This window comes from Amblyomma maculatum, chromosome 4 (genome assembly GCF_055883805.1).
Source record: "Amblyomma maculatum isolate TAMU_Amacu chromosome 4, ASM5588380v1, whole genome shotgun sequence".
NCBI lineage: Eukaryota > Metazoa > Arthropoda > Arachnida > Ixodida > Ixodidae > Amblyomma > Amblyomma maculatum.
Window position 1 is genome coordinate 12,640,423 of NC_139347.1, and position 13,150 is coordinate 12,653,572.

Sequence of the window (13,150 nt, forward strand, 5' to 3'; positions counted from 1 at the left end):
ATAGGCGCGGAGCGGGAATTTACAATAGTGTAATAGAAAGCATAAAACAAAATCTCCCACACTCGGCGTGTCTTACGTTGTCCTCTTCATCACCCTCATATCATCCAGCAAAGTTTCTGTAAATAATCAAATTCGACCATCAGACAACCATGCAAGGCATGGGAAAGAAAAGTAAATGAATCAAAACTATGCTAATCGTTTTCTAAATATTGTTTCAGCGTGTACATCCGTTCATAGTCAAGTTACACCATCCCTGCTTTTCCTCTGACAGACAAAAGCAGGTAAACTGGTAACAGGTAAAGTCACCCTCATTCCCCAATTCCCATTTCGTACTGAGCCAGTGTTTAATTAATTTCTAAATACTTACGATTGCTTGAAAAAAAATTTTATTGCCGAAAAATTGTGCGCAGTCTCGAGGCTCCTTTTATATAAATACATCAAATAAGACGAAATTATAATTTACCGCGGGTATGATATAAAGAAGTAAGATGCGGATGCACACAAAATCTTGTTTTTTTCATTACCTGTTTGATACAGGTAGAGGAAACAATATTCAGCCAAAAAATTATTGATACCGAGGATTCCACAATCGATAATGGTAAATCTTCACGTACCAGGAAAGCAAGCGTCTACGTCGTCAGCAACGAAAGTGATAAGCCTGCGTCCAATCTGGGAACTGCAAGCATCCACAGTCCACTGCACTTCCGGTACAGCAGCGTTACTTAGCGTCTAATGAAAGTAATTTCATGAAGATAAATTATAACACGGTTGTCACAGCTTCGGTTCACAGAGACTTATTATATATAATTGGTTCATAGGAAGAAAAAGGCGCAGTATCTGTCACACTTGCTATGTGGACACCTGAACCGCGCCGTAAGGGAAGGGATGAAGGTGGGAGTGAAAGTGGAAAGAGAGAAAGGGGAGCCGTAGTGGAGGGCTACGGAGTAATTTCGACCACCTGGGGATCTTTAACGTGCGCTGACATCGCACAGCACACGGACACCACTTCGTTTCGCCTCCATCGAAACGCAGCCGCCGTGGTCGGGTTCGAACCCGGGAACTCAGAGACTTGCCGCAAACTGGAAAAACTTTATCAAAACGAACGACAGCGCTAAACCCGCTCCCTCTCGGTGCTTCGCCGCTGCGTTTTTCAGTGCGAAAACCTGTAATTTGAATCCAATTGTTCCGGTGGATGTCTTTCTGAAGATGTAACCAAATTTACGTAAAACAAATTTTAACGTGTAACAAATAAGTAAGAAAAGAAAGAAATACAGGGAGGTTACCCGACAAAAGAAGCCGGTATGCTACATTGCAATGGGGGAAAATGAATGAAGTCGGTCTCTATCATTAGGAAAAGACGCAATGTAATAAAGTTTATGGCTATCATTGGTTCATTTAGCATGCGAACTGCGTGCTCTGTCCGATTTGTGGCTAATTTTGCCAGAGGCTACGCTGCACCTCTGTTCACATAGAAAGAGCCGCAGGCTCATTTTCGGTTTTTCAATTTGCTGCACGGAAGGTCTTAAATTCACCTCTATCACACTTATATACGTTTTTCATACACGTTTAGGATCCAAATAAACACCCTATTATAATAACAATGATTGTATGTGGTTGTCCTCTCACTGTCACTTTAATAAGAGCTAACTACGGACTTGATTGTATTTTGTTCATGTATTTTAGTGTTTTGACAGCTGCATCTTCATGAGATGAGTATATAATTATGCTCCCAACGTTATTTGTTGTGACTTGTGTGTGATTACTGTTTGATCCCCTCTCTCTTATGTAATTCTCCCCCCCCCCCCCCCTCCTCCTCCTCCTGAGGCCCTTACGGGTCAATAAATTATGATGATGGCTGCCGTATGCAGCAAGCGCAGATGGTTATTCCTACAACAGTATGGCGTGAAAATCTTTTATCACCACACTGGAAACTGCAATGATACCAGCGAACAGTATGACACAACAAAAGCCTCGCGAAGGAGATTGCGATACGGCAAACCGGAGCGCCTATAGGCAGGAGCGTTCTGCTGCCTGCGTGCCTGTTCGATCGCACAGGGTGACCTCAGTATGCAACCCGTCACTTCGAATGAGTATCGATGGGGCAAAGCGTGGACCCGCACCTTGCTACCGGCTGAATTTACAGCCACCGTGGGAGACGCACAGGCGGCGCGTCGATGGCTAGTGCTGTGTACAAGTCCAACGCAGCAGCCCCTTCGAGAGCGCGGAATGCCTATCCGCTCCTCTCTTCCCACTCGCCTCTGCTCTCGTGAACATAGCTGAGCGTGCGAGGCGCACACGCGTCAATCCCCGGCAGCCTTTTCGACGACAGAGGTTGTTGATTCTGCCCTATATGGTAGAAGTGCTGATATTTCCGCAGCAGAGTCTTCGCTGTAGCCGTCTTTCTCGAATAGAGCATTCGCTTCGTTCCCGGTGGTGGAGGCCAAAGGTGTTTTTAGTTTTCTTTCTTTTTGTCTACCTATGCTAACAGCAGTTCAATTTGTTCATGATATTGCGCAGTCCATTGAGACCGAGTCTATTCCGTTCACTATCATGTTCCGACAAGTGCAATGCGTTAATCAAAGCACTAATCACCGCCAGCATTATTGAGGATGTACATATACTTTTGAGCTTGTGACAGTTTCGGGTGGGTCTGCTTTTCTTTTTACTAGAAATTAGAGAAGCGCCCAGCAGGACGCCAATATTTTTGCCGAAGATAAGGAAGGATGGAACAAAACGATTATCGGCAGTGCTTGACAAAATGTTCGGCTTCCCTCCTCTAGAGCTCTGATGGCATGTGAAGTTTCCTGCGGCCTTCATACCAGCTCTGAAAGCTGCTGGAGTGGTCAATGCTTCAAGTGGGTTAGGGATATACATTGTTTTGTTTTTTTTTTTTTTCATTTCTATAAATTTTGTTTCCTCTGCAATGCTGGCAGTTAGAATTTTCGAGACAAATGTTTATTTTTGTGATGTTTCCCGTTTTGGACAGCATTCGCGCTTTTCAGAACATGATTTCATTTCCATTCTTCTGGCTTCCTGACGAATGATCCAACTCAACATACATGCAATGCGCAAACCAGTGAGACAACTTGTCTGCATCATCTTTATGTCGGCACTAAGCCTCACGGCCGTCAGTTGAGCGCACACTCATGTTCCAAATCTCAACACAGGAACGCTGATATCGAATAAGTGCTGGCTTCCAAATAGCCTCTATTAAAGCAATGGCTTTAAAGGCCACTCTTTGTAGAAGACCCGACGTTGTCGGTCTTGTAAGATGAGACTACCAAAGACTGGTTTAACTATAGGTTTTTTGAGATAGCGAGATCACATGATATCACAAAGATGGAAGGAGCTAACAACTTGGTTTGCTCAGTTTAGATGTGAAATCAACCACCCAGGGCTCTTGAATGCCGAGTCAAGAAAGCACTCCTAGGCCACGATGGCACGTTCGTATGCCTTGATTAAGCCGAGTTTTTATATCTATGCCGAGTGACCTTTTACGACCGGTACCTGTACAGTCCAGTATTTTGGATATTACAGGCACAAAATAACTTAGTGGCAATTAAGCCACTAGAAACAACATGAGCGCGAATCAGGAACCGCAAAGGGATCTACAGGCTGGAGCCAATATTATTATCGCGCCGTACCCTTAATAGTAGAGCTTAAGTATCCCCAATAATATTTCTCCTTTTTGCTTAACCTCACACCCCAACAAGACTATTTTGTAATTTTAATATGTCAGATTCCTGTGTGTCGTACGAGGTCTACGAGCGCTGAGTTAGAAGTTAGTTTGAAGCGGGTGAGGTGTGTAAACGTGCGAGAAAATTTCAGCTGACATCCTTAAAAATGATGCGGAATGACGTGGCATTGAACTTGCAAATTTATGCTCCGTGCCACAGGGCAACAACGGCTCAGGAGCCTCTGCGAGGGCAAAGTTTCTCTGCCTGCGAAGTTATTCGAGACTACGGCTCTTAAACAAGAATTAGAAAAAATCACTACATGCGAGTCGAATGGTACGACCTATGTTCCGCCCACAGCAATGCGCTCACTATAAATTTACTTCCTGAACAGCGTACCAACGATGAATTCGGGACCATTAGAAAAGTAGTTTTCATCTAAGCACCCCAATACAAAACAAAACAAGCTGCGCAATGGAAAATATTATCTGTGCAGTGTCATCACGCATGTAACATCACATACTGCAAGACATTCGCGCTTAATAAGGGACTTCAACTAGCCATGAACATTGCCTACGGCAAAGTGAAAAAAAAAAAATACTTTCTTTTTGAGTTCAAATAATTTATGGTATCAGTAACGTGCGAAGAAAAGGCTCAAGCTTATTTGTCGCAGAAAAAATAAAACATTTCAATGAACTAGTTTGCGTGGACATCACAAAAATTACTTCCAGCCAAGGGTGACGGGCAGCGAGCCTACCTCGACTGCAACGCAAAGCGCTGCCGGCTGTAGGCGTGCGGGTTTTTTGTATATTTGCGCAAGAACGAAGGGGCATTGAGCAAGAGCCGCATCATCCCGTCTCTTGTGTAAGAAGCCCCGGCCGACTAGCAGAGCAGCAGCCAGCACCGAGCCCCCATTGAGGCTCCCCGAAGGCTATAAATTTCGCGGGCCACTAGGTACGCGGCCGAGCGTCACCCGCATAAGTTTTCATCCACAGTGGCTGGATCCACCGCGTTCTGTCGCACCAAGTGACTGAACCCCGCGATAAACCAACCAGCGAGCAAACTTATCTATAGCATATGTCAAGGTTACAATGGTCTGGGCTCTACAAACTGGAAGCTGTGGTCGAAGTTTTTTTTTATTTTTTCTACTTCTCTACTTGCATGAATACGAGTTTTTAAGGACGAGAGGATAGAGAGGCTACAGCTTGTGGTTGGAGGCGAGAGCGGCACGTGTCTGGCGCAGCTGCTACGCCGTTCCCTGACGCAGTCAGGCGTAGCCTGCAGGTGGGACGCACAAAAGCGCACTTTCTTTATCCGTTCAACGTGTGGACAAAACCATCCCAAGCGCCAACTTTGTTTTTCATCTTGAAGCTGCGCATCTTGTCTTCTATAGCTTCTTACAGTAATATCAAGAACAATGCTTCGAAGTTTTCGCTATGGCAAGATGTGTCCGCTTTCCAAACTGGGACTGAAACAAACAATGGTGACAGAACACGGTTAATCCTACTATGGTCACGAAATCTTTCCATCTGTTTGACCACTACTCGCTTTTTAAATCCAAACAACACTCCCATTCGCCGCTACTCCGTTCGCGCCTCTTCAGAAGCCTTTATCGAAGTTTGTATCGGCGCAGTCTCATCTTTACAATATCCTCGGCGGAAAAGGGGAGCCATCTTGGCGACTCAAGGCGAGTGGACGACAAGTGAATCCTAGTATGGTTTTATGAGACTGATGTGAAAAACTTGTTGCCCGCAATGACGGCGGTTCGGAGAAGGCGGTGCAGGCCCCATGATATAGTTAACAGGCGATGTGCGCTCCAATACACGGTAAGGACCAGGATACTTCGCTGAGAATTTCGAATCAGCCGGAACAGAGAGACAAGCGAGGGTATGAAAGTCAGAAGCAGGCTTGCCGTGATCGCTCTCATGTGAACGAAGAACTTGAATGTCGGAATTAAATGAGCGAGCCAGCTGGCGACACTGCTCAGCATTATGGGCAGAAAGCGACGTGTACTCTGAGCTGTCTGGAGGGAAGTACGGTGGCCCGGAAACTGTAACGCTTGCGACCGTATAACCGAAAGGGGGAAAGCCAGTCGTTGCCCGAGACGCAGTGTTGTAGGAATAGGTGGCGTACGGAAGCACCTGATCCCGATTAGATGCATTGGAAGAAACATACATGGCGAGCATGTCGCCAAGAGTCTGGCTAAATCTTTCTATGAGCCCGTTGGTTTGAGGGTTGGTAAGCTGGGGTGATGCGATATATTCTGTGGCAAGCATCCAACAGCTCGTGGACAACTTGTGATAAGAAGACGCGGCTACTGTCACGGAGAAGTCTGCGAGGAGCCCCGTGACGCAGAACGAAGTGATATGGGATGAAGGAGGCGACGTCGCGAACACTATCCGTAGGTAGGGATGCAGTCTCCATGTAGTCAGTGAGGTGGTCCACGGTGACGATTATCAGCGGTTGCATGATTTCGATTATGGAAGGGGGCCATACAGATCAATGCCGACATTATCGAAGGGTCCAGATAGACAAGTCAATGGCTGTAACGGGCAGTCGGAAGAGCGCGGAGATGACTTCCGCCTCTGACAAGCAGTATAGAAGCAAATATAGCGGCAGACAAAATTTTACATCCCACGCCAGTAGTACCGCTAGCGAAGACTCTCGTATGTCTTTCACAAGCCAGCATATGCGTTTTGCGGGTCGGCATGGTGATGGGCACAAATATCTAAGCGAAGGTGGCGAGGAAGGACCAAGATCCATTTGCGACCATCCGGCCGATAGCTTCGTCGATGCAGCAAACCGCCCCGAATCGTAAAATGGGAAGCTTGGCGACGAAGGACTCGCATAAATGAAGACGTAGAGGACGCGGTGAGGACGTCGAGGGGCAAATATATCCAGAGATTCCGGCGTCCTGGGAAGTAAGGGCTGCAACTGAGGGTGCGTATATTGGTCCAGAGTGATGGAGAGGGAAGCGGTGAGCGCGGCAAGGCAACAGCATCGGAGTGTTTGTGGCGTCCCGACCGGTAAATGACATCAAAATCTAAGACTTCCAGACGATGGGCTCAGCTGCCGAGGCGTCCAGAAGGATCAATCAGGAAAGCCACCAAGCAAAGAAAATGGTGGTCAGCGATGACGTTGAAGCGGCGGTCATATCAGTAGGGGTGAATCTTTGTTAAGGCCCACACCATTCCAAGACACTCCTTTGCTGTGACAATGTAATTACATTCAACTTTGGTAAGCGCCCAGCTAGCGTAAGCAACTACATATTACGAAAGGCCGAGTATGCGTTGAGCGAGAACAGCACCGAGGCCGATGCCGCTTACGTCAGTGTGCACCTAAGTAGGGGCGGAGGAGTCGTAATTGTGGAAAATTGGCGGTGAAGTGAATATACGTCGGAGCGTAGTGAAAGCATGGCCGGAGGTTGGGGTCCAGGTAAACAAGTCGGAGGGGGCCATTCAGCAGTTTCGTAAGCGATGCAATTATGATTGCGAAATTGCGGGCAGAACGGCAAAAATATGAGCGCAGGGCTACGAAGCTGCGCAGCTTTTTATCAGAAGTCGATTTGAGGAAGTCAGTTATCGCACGTAGCTTGTCCGGATCAGGCAGGACGCCGTTCTTGGACACGACATGGTCCAGTATTGTCAGCTTGCGGGCGCCAAAGCAACATTTCCTGAAGTTAAGTTGGAGACCAGCGCCCGTGAGACAGCTCAGTATCTGATGTAAGCGCACGCGGTGCGTCAAAGGAACATGTGAGAAAACGACAATATCGTCCAAATAACACAGAAAAATGATCCACTTGAGGCGTCGTAACATGTTGTCCAGCATTCGCTCAAACGTAGCAGGAGCGTTGAAAAGGCCTAACAATATTACCGTGAAGTCCTACACTCCATCAGGGGTCACAAAGGCTGTCTTGAGTCGGTCAAATTCAGCCATGGGGACTTTCCAATAGCCGGAACGCAGTTCCAGGGACGAAAAGTACTCGACTTCTTGTAGACAATCGATTGAGTCGTGGATGCGGGTACATCCTTACTGGTAATCCTGTTAAGACGGCGGTAGTCGACACAAGACCTTATGGAGCCATCCTTCTTTTTCATAATTACCACGGGAGGTGACCACGGACTAGAAAACGCTGAATTACACCGCGTTGCAGCATGTCGTTGACCAGCTCTGCAATTGCACGGCGATTTGAAGGCAACACACAGCAATGGCGAGGGTGAAGAGGCGCGGGATCACCGGTGTCGATGTAGTGAACTACCGCGGTCGCACGGTCCAAAGAGGTCGTCTGAACGTCTAACAGAAATCGTTGAGAAGAGCTAGCAGTTGCTCGCGGGGAGTCGGGTCGAGGTCACTGGTCATGAATTGTTAAAAAAGTCCAAACTCTGCAGATCGAAAGAAGCGCTAATCGGCGTGAGGGAGGCTACGTGGGCATGTTGTGGGGAATACGCATCAACATCAAATGGCGAAATGAGGTGAGCAGCTTAAACCTGGTCACAGCATTCGCCATAAAGCGACAGGACCGCAGCAGATGAGGCCTTCGCAACCACAATTTCGTCGGCACCGCGGTTAATGTTGATGACAGCAAAGAAAAGGAGAAGGTGGCCGTAGGAAGCGAAAACGGGAAAAGGCACATAGAGAGCATTCGCGTCGAAAGAAGAGGTCATACACAAAGAAAGAATCACAGCCCAGTTGGGCGGAATGTCTGTTTCGGCAGTGACAAGTTTGGCGCAAGAAAAAGTCGGCGCGTCATCGAGAACCACACCACACAGAGCATAGAAGGCGACGGGGGACCGAGCGCAGTCAGTAACAGCATGGCGGCGGGAATGAAACCAAAAATTAGGTCATGCAAGCATGACCGTTCGTCCGTCTGTGCAAGCAGCAGACGGACGAACGGGACCGGCGCTGGCGATGCGGAGAGAAAGTCCAGAAGGCGGAGTGGGGTCTTTATGAAGCGAGTGGCAGAAACTTTCGCTAATGACGGAACGAGTAACACCGGTAAAGATAAGCGTAAGTGCATGAACACCATGAACAAAAACTTCGAGAACGTTCGGCGGAGAGAGATGAGGGCTTGTTGTAAACAAAATGTGCGCAGTTCGTTCCCCAGGAACTGCGGCTGCTTGCTTTCCGAGTCTTGGGTTACACTGCGATACTGTATTGGCGACAAGGAACGACGGCGAGGGTACGCGCAAGGTGCAACAGAATGTGCTGGCGGCCTGCCGAGTTGTGAGGTAGCCTTGGAGATGTCAGCGAAGATGGGCGTAAAGTGTTGTACGAATAAGAGTAATACGGATGTAGTGCGTGGAGGGGCAGGGTGCAGAGCACGGCGATACAGACGGGCGATGTGTCCTGGAATACCGTATGCATTGCAGATAGGCCGTTTGTTCTTACAGCGCAAAGAATTGTAGGTAGCCGGCGTTGACCGGAGCCATGGAGCGAGAGACGGTGGCGCATAGTCGGCAAGTATGCAAATGGCCGCTGCGGCAATGGTCGGGCGGTAACTTCGGCATACATGGGAGTCACCTGCACAGGGATAGGGAGAGGCGGCACGACAACATGGGTGGAGGGGGCTGCAACTACTACGACGTACGTCCACAGCCGCTAACGACAGCTTTCGCTGTAGACAAAAATGCCTCAGGAAATACTAAAAACGAGAAACAAATCGAACGAAATCTCCGAATTATACCAGCTCCCGCCGGGTCAGACGGACGAAGAAATCCGTTGTCGGAAACATCAATAAAATGTGGTACACTAAGCCTCATGTTCAGGCCTCGCTCAGACGAGACCTGGCCTGGCAGTATAAACAAAGGAAGGGCGGCATCTCCGCATGGGCGCACTATGGCTTATTAACAACGATAGAGCGAACGTGAGGTGGAAGACGGTCGAGATAAGAAACGAAAGGTAAAGAGGGTGAGAAACGCAGTCCACATACGGCAGACGACGAAAGAAATGAAAATTAAGCCGCTGGCCCCGACTGTGTTCTGAAAAAAAAAAAGGCTCGTAGATAATACGCCGTAACACATCAGAGAAAAGGCCCAGAAGAAGGGACTAAGTCAGTGTATAGGAGGTACGGCTAGGTCCGTGGAAAACATTATGGATGTCGCCCTCCCTCTACCTCTTATCCTCCCTCTCCCCTTCTTACACCGTGCCTTGTGATAATCCAGAAAAAAGGGGCACCCTAGCGGATAATATACTATGGGCGTAGAAACGCGTCTGAACGCGGCCGACCATGCATGGCAGGCATCCCACGACTAAACAAACTTCATTTACGCTTTTGCCGTTCTCCTCGTATCTTCACCGTGCTTTAGTTCTTGCTTGTTTTGATCATTCTGGCAAACAACAATATAGACTGATATTTTTCATGCCACACCATTTACGGTACTCACGATAGCAACAATGGGTGCCTTCTTTCCTACATTTGAACCCCCTTGGTACAGCTCTCTCTCTTTGAAGCCTCCAGGCATCGTCTTTGTAGCCGTCTGGCAGGTAACATACTATATTCTCAATATATTAATATTTTCAATATGTGCTCGTTGCTCCCTGCCTTTGTGTGTGCGTTGTACTCACTTTTGCAATTTTACATTTTGGAAACAGATATACTTTCTTCTTCTAGCTTCGTGGAATCTAGAATCCATCTGATATTTAAGCCAAGTGCATTGCCAAGTGCAATGAAGGAAAATATAAAGTAATACCACTTGAAGTAATTTTGTAATTCAAAATTATTTACTAAAGTCTGCAGAATCTCTTACGTGTAAAGCGCTTTCTCTTACATCGATTCTCCCTTGCGGCATGCTTCTTTTCACTTGGAAGCAAGAAAATTCTGGAACACTTGTCACAACAAATGCAGAACCTATTTGTACAATCTACAGAAATATGGGCCCCTTAATGCTTAACGGGGTGATTGTAATTTTTCTTTGTAATGATATTTAATTTCATCGTCGTCACTGCTGAGAAGTAAAATACAACCTTTCTGCTTCCCTTGTCGCAGCATACGGAAAGTAGAAAAGATTTTCTGGCAATGAAGAAATTTGAGCATCGCTATAAGGGGCACCTGTCACATGCTTGGTTAACTTTCCGATTATCTTTAGAAAAAAAATGCAGAAACGATGTTGGTCCTCCCGCAAAGGAACAAATTGTTTATCCGCAGTTGTAAGAAGAAGCCGTTGAGGAAATGCCAAACAAAACTTTTGTTTATGGATTGAGCCTCTGTTTAGTTCAGGTACTTCTTTCGAAAACCAATTATTCTGAAACTCTAGGCCGCATTGTGAACGGAGCCAGGTCGTACATCCTACGGGAAAAATGTAACCTCCAAATATGGACAAATGCGAAATGCTACACGCACATTGGCTTGGAGGTACCATATGAGAGAAATAAGGAAAGAAGAAAATGTTAACAAAATTGATCTCCTGTTTTTTTTTTATTTGCGAAGGATAAAAACAGAAGAAAGTGCTTAAGGGTTCTAGAAAGCCCTGAAATAAGGTATTGAACGTTTTCTTTGCTGAATATTCGAACTTTGCTGGCCAGCTGCGTCACAAAAAAATTGCAAACGCGAAATGGGCGCTTTAATTATTATCATGTTTCAGTTTTAAAGTAATTTGAGGCTAAGAACTTGCTCCAATGTTGAGTTTTAGTTGGCATGGAAGAACTAAAAGAGAAATGCTGCTTCATTCTGTTCTTCATGACAAGTTAAAGGTGGCGGAAATCTCAAAACTGCATTTTTTAATCGGCAGGCATTTCTTCGCTTCCTTATATATGGATATTTTGCTTGGCTATATAAGAAAGAAGCATGGTATTTTCTGATCTCGGTAACACTTTTATTTAACATTGCAGAAAACTTCGATTCGCGCTAGGTGCCAAGCGTACAGAGAAACAGTGTGTGTCAGTATACACTGAGGAAAAACAACTCGTTCAAACTCGTTAATTTTATGCCGCCTATTGTATACTTTTATATATATATATATTATGACCGCTTCACAAAGCATCTTCTGGCACTCAAGGGAGGCACACTAATCTGCTCCATTATTGGTTATTTGCCTCGGAGCCGTCAACTTTCAGCAGCTTGCTCTTTGGCGTCACGACTCTATTACATTGGCTTCTTAAGAAACTAACCGGGCAAGGCCTAGAAACACCAGTGTGTGGAGTCTGAACAGTTGACCCTCAGGTGGCCACTTCTCGCACCTTTCACTGTTGCACCGAATGTGGCTTGTTTGCCGCAATATGGCTGCAAGTGCAGACTAAATCGTCAAAGTTAAGCACCGGGCAAAGCACCAAAGTGCAGGCGATACAACACACACGTGAACAAAAACTATGGAAAAATTGTCAGATTCAACGTTCATGTCTGTCTCGAGATAGATTAGGTGAATATTTAATATTTTGAGAATATCAATGATGGTAGCAGGCAACTAATTGTTTCTCTTGTTTTTCTCAGTATAAAAACTTTCCGGACACAATCCTGATTGGGTGTCATTTAGGGCAGAATGGTGAAATGTATCAAGTGCGATTACTACTTCAGAATTTATTGTTATTCTTGTTTAGTCTTTTTAAGCATCGGCGGTTTGAATAGAAAGTTTATTAGCAGAACAATGCAATTTTTCGTCAATACCTTTAAAAATACAATATTTCTCAGTGATAGTATATGTCTTACGTTAATTGTAGAGGAAAAATAGAAAAGCTGGCTGAAAGTGAACTCTCAGGCCCATTGAAAAAACGGACTTGCTCAGCTAAGAGAAGCTTGAGGGGATAAATATTTTATGTATCCGCTCAGTAGCCCCGTAATTTGAAATATCGAGTTTCGTGCTACCTTTCATTTTAAAATATATACCGTATATAATATTAGGTGGTACTGAAACATTTATCAACGTGCATTTGTAGATAGCATCAAATAACATTGTGTTATACATTTTTTTATAGGGCACAATTTGCGTTTAATGCGTGTTACTGTGGCAAATTATTATTTGCAAATATACTACAAGCAGAATAAATATAAAAGAAGCAATAATAGGCGAACACACGCAGTCCACACCACATCAAGCACGTCTCTTCGAGTGTAATAAAATATCCGGGGGAAACAGGAACCGCAGTTACCTATTCTTCATTGACGAATACGCTTGCCAATGTTTACTCTCATTCACAGCATTCCTGGTGTGTTTCATACTCGCGATCGCACACTGTGTGCTCCCACGGAGCACATTCCACATCCTGTATTGATTCTCGCAGCTCCGACTGAAAAACAGCGAGCCGGAAAATAATTGCAGACGCTGTAGCCAGGAAACAAATAGCGGACACTGACACCAACGCTCCTCCAGCCACCCTCCGTTCTTCGCATGTTAGAGGCACTGGTGACAAGCCTAAAAGCGGTAGAAGGTTTGTTTTCGCTTACCCCCTACAGTCTTACAGATGAGCCCATGAAACCGTTTGCAGACGGAAGCGTTGTCCCCATTCCCAGACAGTCTCGTTATCGCATCCTAAAGTTGTCGGTA